A 6,405-nucleotide genomic window follows, 5' to 3' on the forward strand; every position below is an offset into this window, starting at 1 on the left:
CACCCATCCACAGTGGTGAAATGATCTCTCTCTGTATTTCGTGTCATACATGAATTTGCTGGTCTAAGTTTAGTTTTTAATGGACCATGTCTGACTGTTCAGATGAGCAAATGTCTTCAAAAAAGGCCTGTAGCTGTAAAATGAGTGCATCCTGCTGGTCAAAATCCAGATTCGGTTCACCATTTATCATCAGAGATACTATTTGGTACTTAGCTCTGCACTTAAAAAATTGAAGAGTGGAGCTGTTTTGTAAGATGAGATAGCTCTTACTCCTGTTAAACAGATCGGGATTGTGGAATGACTGGGTAGCTTTCAAGAATGTGGAAGAGGTTTCAGAATGAGGGTTTTTTTAATGTCTTCTTATAAGGTCTTTTTATAAAGACTTCTCTTGCGCCTGCGGAAGTCAATGGAGATTTTGCTTGGAGTGGGTTTAGACCCTTTGTGTTTGCAAACCTCAGATGTACTTTCAGCACAGAACAGACAGGCAAACAACTTAGTATTTGTCCACAATATGAAGAGAGCACTGAAGTCAAAACATTGTTGTCAGTATATAATGGGGCCTCTGTAGTACTGCTGCACTTAACTCTTTTTGCTCAATGGCAATGAACTCAACAGTCTGCAGTGCTTTAGAAAATGAGATCAATTTGTAAAACTTGCTGTGAAAGTACTTATCAAAATTTCAAAACGTATTTACTGCTTTGACTTCAGTAGAGCTTATTTACTGCCTCAAGTAAGGAGGGAGAGCATCTATTTTTCTGTAAAGTGGTTATTATTGTTTCTGAGAAGGATTGTAGCCCTAATGCAGTGCAAATCTTTTCACTTTTTGCTGTATCAGGCTTTGGCCTGATCATGCAACCTTTATTCATGTGGGTAATGCATTTCAGAAGAAAAATTGCCTTTAAGTTGAACTAGATGAGAAGAGAGGTAATTAGGAGTGACATTTTGACGGGGCAGACTCCCTGACACCACCCATTGGGAAAGGGTTAAAGACCACCCCAGCAGTGAGAGGCCCAGTGACTGGATGGTTGTGCTGAAAAAGTCTGCAGTAGTCACCTTGGGGAGGGGAAGGAGAATTCGAGGGAAGTCCTATACTCATGGTTGAAGTAGAGGACATCCCTTCTTTAGAAGACTGCTCCGCTGGTTTGTCAGGGAAGCGGTAGATACCTGTGAATCTCTGGTAAGGAGGAGTGGGTTGCGTTGCAGGCTGGCTGGTTTGGTAGGTGCTAGACTTACTTTGCATTTACTTTCTGAAGTGAGGGAAGACTGAGATAATATAGAAAGGGATTGACAGTGGACTGGTGGCCTGCACGGTGAGGAGGGAAAACATCCTCAGATGGCCAGGACAGGGAGGGATGTCAAGATGCTACTGGATTGCCACCAAAGGTTGCCTTCCTAAGAGGCAGGTGTCCAGGCTTTTTAATCACCTCCTCTACCTTTTAAGAGCAAATGTTCTTAACACATGTTTTGAAGGAATGGATTGAGATTTCTATGTTTTTTGTGCAAATGAAGCATGTTTTTATCTGAAAAAAATAATATTTTACTATTTCTTTTCCTCTATCATTTATTTCTCATGTATTTTATATGTTGAAGTACTGGATCAAAAGCAGATTTTTGTAAGTTGATTTTCTTAGGAACATATTTCCTTATATTTTCTTACATACTCTTTTCAAAACTTTCTAGTCTGTTTTTTGAATCATGTATGACTTACTGGATGGAAAATGGATGCCTGCGGGAAAATGTCACAAAATATTTTTCTTCATGTCAGGACAGTTCTATATGCCTATCATGTTGGATCTTTTACTGTCACGGTTTCATCATAGGGGAGCATCTGAATGAAAACCCTTTGCTTTTTGAGAGTTCATCAGCTTCTGTGACTAATTCCCTGTTGTTTACAGCATCAAATGTAGTTTTAGTAAAATGATTGTCATCACATAGAAATATGACTTCATCTGGGCAATCAGCAGCAGAAGAGACAGATGAACTTCTGAGAAGCAAAGATGTTGCTTTTTATATCAATGTGTCAAAATGGGAGAAAGACAAAATATAGGCCATTTGGCAGAACTCCTTCTAAATGGAATGTTTTTCAAAGTTTTCTGTGAGCATTCAGCTGCCCCAGAACAGGTGCGTTCATTTCATGAAAGCTTTATTGAATTTGAGTCAGATTTTAACAAATCTGATGACTGCCAGCTCTTCAGAGCTTCCCTGAAGTTAATTTTGTTCCCTTAAGTCATGACTTTATTTCCCAAGGATTTCTTAATCAATGTTTCACTTCGAATTTTTTGAATAATTCCTTTGCAGCTTGCTGTAGGGAATCTTGAATAAACAAATCTGTAATGCATAAATGTTCTGTTAATTCCAATTTTTGTATCATGTAATTAGATGGAAAGTTAATAAGCAGACAAGATTAAGAATTAGCTGATGACTATATTGTATTTCCACAGTGAGCAGAAAAAGATAGGAACAACATGTCAGTTCTGCAATCTCCCCTCTGCCCAGTCTGTCTCTGCTCTGTGCTGTGTACATGCTGATGCCTTGCTTTGCCCAATGTTATAAAATTCTTTACGCTTTTCTCTCCTTTCACCTCTGCACTGTTTTTTCCTTTGGTATCATCAAATCCCAGCTCTCCAGATATTGTGTGTGCTGATCAATGTTGTCTTCTTTTTCCAATATGCAAAGTAGAGCCACCACATTGCTGCCCTCCCCTCCTCCCCTCAGTGTCTTCAGATGCTGCCTTCCACAGCACTGCCTTTTTGCCTTGCGTGGCACTGGCTTTCTGCCTTTCTCACAGCCTCAATGCCAATGGTTTAGGAACGGGAACTCCCTCTGAAACAGTCTGTCTGCCTTCAAACTCTACCAAACCTCTTCTGCTTCATGCCACCTGCAAAAGCCTCTCTGTCTCTTGCCTAGTTGCTTTCTTTCCCTCCCTCCCACAGTGACGGCTAAGCTCTGATATGCCTCTCACAAATAATGTGAGCACGGAGAGGAAGGGAGGGTGCAACTCCCCAGTTCTGGCATACCAAGTCCATGTTGGTGTGCACGCTCTCCTTGCTGCTTGTTGGTGGCACCTTTCTTCTGTGCTGACCTGCAGCTTTGCACAACTTGTCTGGGTGGCCCCAACTTGTTCAACTCACAAAGCATCCTGTAAGTGCAGAATATGGCAGTATTAAATGAAGGAAGTGATGATCAGGTTGACCTGGACTGATGGTGTATGTACTTGGTGTTTAAATACTTGTCTTGTCATGATCAGGAAGCCAGTTTAAATTCAGCCTTCTTTATAGTAGTGATTTGAGTGTAGAGTATTTTAGGCAAAATATCTCAGACTACTTAGTATCCTTAAAAAGAAAGGCAGTGTTTTGGTCCAAGAAAGAAGTCTTCAATTAAAAATAATCATAATTGCAGTTTGTATTAATCTGAGCTCTTGAAAGCTGTCTTAACAGAGAGATGAAATCGCGGTTGCTTCCTCCTTGACCAGGTTGAGCTATGGTGATATTGTAAGCAAGTTTCTTTAACTACCTTCAGCAGACTAATGTCCGGATTCTGTATTTAGTCATGCTCTTAAGTAACAAAAAGTGCCTCTAAAAGGGTATCTTCTGGGTATCTTGTACCAATAACAAATTTGGAAAGGCCCACGTATTGCTATGATGTGTCCAGCTGACCCCACTCTCTGCATTTTTCCATATAAATTGCTGAACATGCCTGTGGACCAGTAGAGGTGTGTTATTCTGCAGGCAGAGCTGAGACAAATGTGGAGCAGAAGTTGAGCAAGCACAGGAGATTTCCTCATGCAATCTTCTTAAACATACGAGATGCATAGTAAATTCTGTGAATGGAGCTATGGTGCTATGGAGAGGCTAAAATCCGCATGAGACATCAATGTAATTTTTACTGGCAGGAGAAGAATTTGATCACTAAGTGACATGCCAGCCATATGACAGCACTTAAACAGTTGCTGTCAATCAGCTGCTATGTGTCAGTACCCTTATTTATCCTTTCAGGGTATATATCCATTTACATTACCGTCATCTGAAAGAGAGAACAGCATTACTGAAAATAAAAGCCGATGCTGGTAACCAAGAGAAAGGGAAACAAAAGATATGTATCATTGTAGCATATGCATGTCATGGTAGGGATTTCTGATATCACTTGCAGGAGAAGCTATTTAGGGAAAAAAACCTGAAAATGTGTTCTAAAATTTAGATGGGAAACAGTAAGAAACAGAAGGGACAGATGTGCACTAGAACTTGAGGCATCACTGCCTGACTATTCTAGCCTTATGTAGGCTAATATCCTCATCTATGGAGATATCCTTCCAGGCTATTTGCTTGATTTTCAACTGTAGCCCCAATCCAGCAAATCACTTAAACATATGCATAATTTCAAGCATGTATTGTTAAGAGATTAGAAAGCAATTACAGCTTGTCAAACTTCCTCAGACATGGTCAAATCCCTTCTCTTCATCACAGTCCTCTAAAAATAGCTGCATCAAACCAGAGGAGAGCTTCAGAACCACTGAACCCCAGTTTTGTGCAGGGGTGAGACCTGCATGGTCACTCATCCTTATCCCCCACGTACATTTCTTTCCTTGGGAAGGACACCTGTATGTATAGGCCAGATGACAGCGGCAGCATACATTGAATAATCAGGATGCCAGAGTCTTAAGAAGTGTACCTGGAGGTTGGTCAGGTCTCTGGGAAAAACTGGCTATAAGAAACATGCTTCCAAAAAGGTATTACTTGAGTCTTCTTTTCCTTCTCTTCAAGAGAGAGAAAAGTGACATTTACATATGATGGAGAATACTGAACTCTGTATTTTGAAAGACAATATTGGATGAGAATTTGGACATTTTCACTGTCCTGAGAAGAACAGTGAAGACAGGACAGCAACTTGTTTGAAATCCTTTATCCCCCTATTTTTTTTGAGATTGCTTAGATCAGTCGTAATGAATTCATACACCCAGAGTTTAATATGTCCCTTTTCTCCCTGTTTGCAGGCATGTTTTGTACAAAAAAAAAAAAAAAAAAAAAGAAAAAAATCTCTGTGGAAGCCCGTTCCTGTATACTTTAGCAGTGTGTGGCTATACAGCATTATTTTGAGAAGGTGACAGTGCTGGGGGACACACAACTATCTGTGGAACAAGCTGTTTGAAGGCATGATTGACACTCTTGAGTGGCTTTATGTATCGTTCCTTATGATGTTACTGAAAGGCTTCAGCAGCACAAGCCTTCATTCAAATAGTAGGCAGGTAGCAAAAATTGCTTACCAGTGGGTCACTGAATAGATGCAGAACACTGTGGCCTCATTTATTAATTTCTGGTGTAAAAAAATACAGTGAATGAGCTGCACAACCTTTACTGAACCATAGGATACATACAACCAACTGAATTATAGGAACAAAGCTGTTTGTAGCAAATGAAGAAAGGTCATTTGACTCACTCAAGCTCATTAGTCCTATTTAATATTGCCCTTATCCAGCACTGAGAAGATAGTTGCACAGCCTTGCCTCCAATACTTCGTTCCCCAGACCATGTCTTACAACTCAATTTACCCCCAGTAAGTTCCTTTGGAAAACAAACAAACAAAAAAACCAATGAGAGATCTGTATTTAAAAAAAAATAAATTCTCAGTTTCTTATGTTTTCTTCAGGTTTGCACAGTTGTTTCTGTTAGGGTGAAAGTGGTAACCTGAGGCTATTTATTATTGTTCTGAAACAGTGTTGTTTTTTAAGACATCAAGTTAGAAAAGTGTAGCTGGAAGCACAAATACAGAAAACTTCGGTAGTGAAAGCAGGATGTTAAATGGCGAAATAATTGCAGACCTCATCATGTTGGAAATTTGATACGTGTTAAAAATGTTATGTATTCTTGAGTGGCGCACTATCAAGCAGCTGACTACTCACTTGGAGAGTCTAAGTCTTTGGCTGGAAAGAAAATCTGGGGAGTTTATTGACTTGCTCGGTGAAGGGCTGCTTCTCTGATCTAAGCAGCCCTTGACGTGCAGAGTTGACTCCCACTTCACTGAGAGCACAGAGAGAAACAGCAACATGAAGAAGGAGCTGCCAGTCGCTTGGAGACAAGACAGCTCTAGGGGTGCTACTGCTGGGAACAGGGATTTTGGAAAGCATTTTATGTCCGTCCAGCCAGGGAGAGGTGTAGGTTTGGGTGAGGAAAGAAAAGGAGGGTCCTGTTCAGAGCAGAAGTGGCATCTGCAGTGAACCAAATTGCTCCACGGTTATCTGTGATAAAATGATCCTTGACGTCAAAGGGAGCAGAGATGGACAAGGACAATGAACACTGCTATCTCATTATCACTTCTCAGCTCTCTCATTGCTTGAAATCTGTAGCTTGTGATCAGGAATTTGTTGTGGTTTAACCCCAGCTGGCAACTAAGCATCGCACAACCACTCGC

This window comes from Pygoscelis adeliae, unplaced genomic scaffold (genome assembly GCF_000699105.1).
Source record: "Pygoscelis adeliae isolate BGI_AS28 unplaced genomic scaffold, ASM69910v1 Scaffold391, whole genome shotgun sequence".
NCBI lineage: Eukaryota > Metazoa > Chordata > Aves > Sphenisciformes > Spheniscidae > Pygoscelis > Pygoscelis adeliae.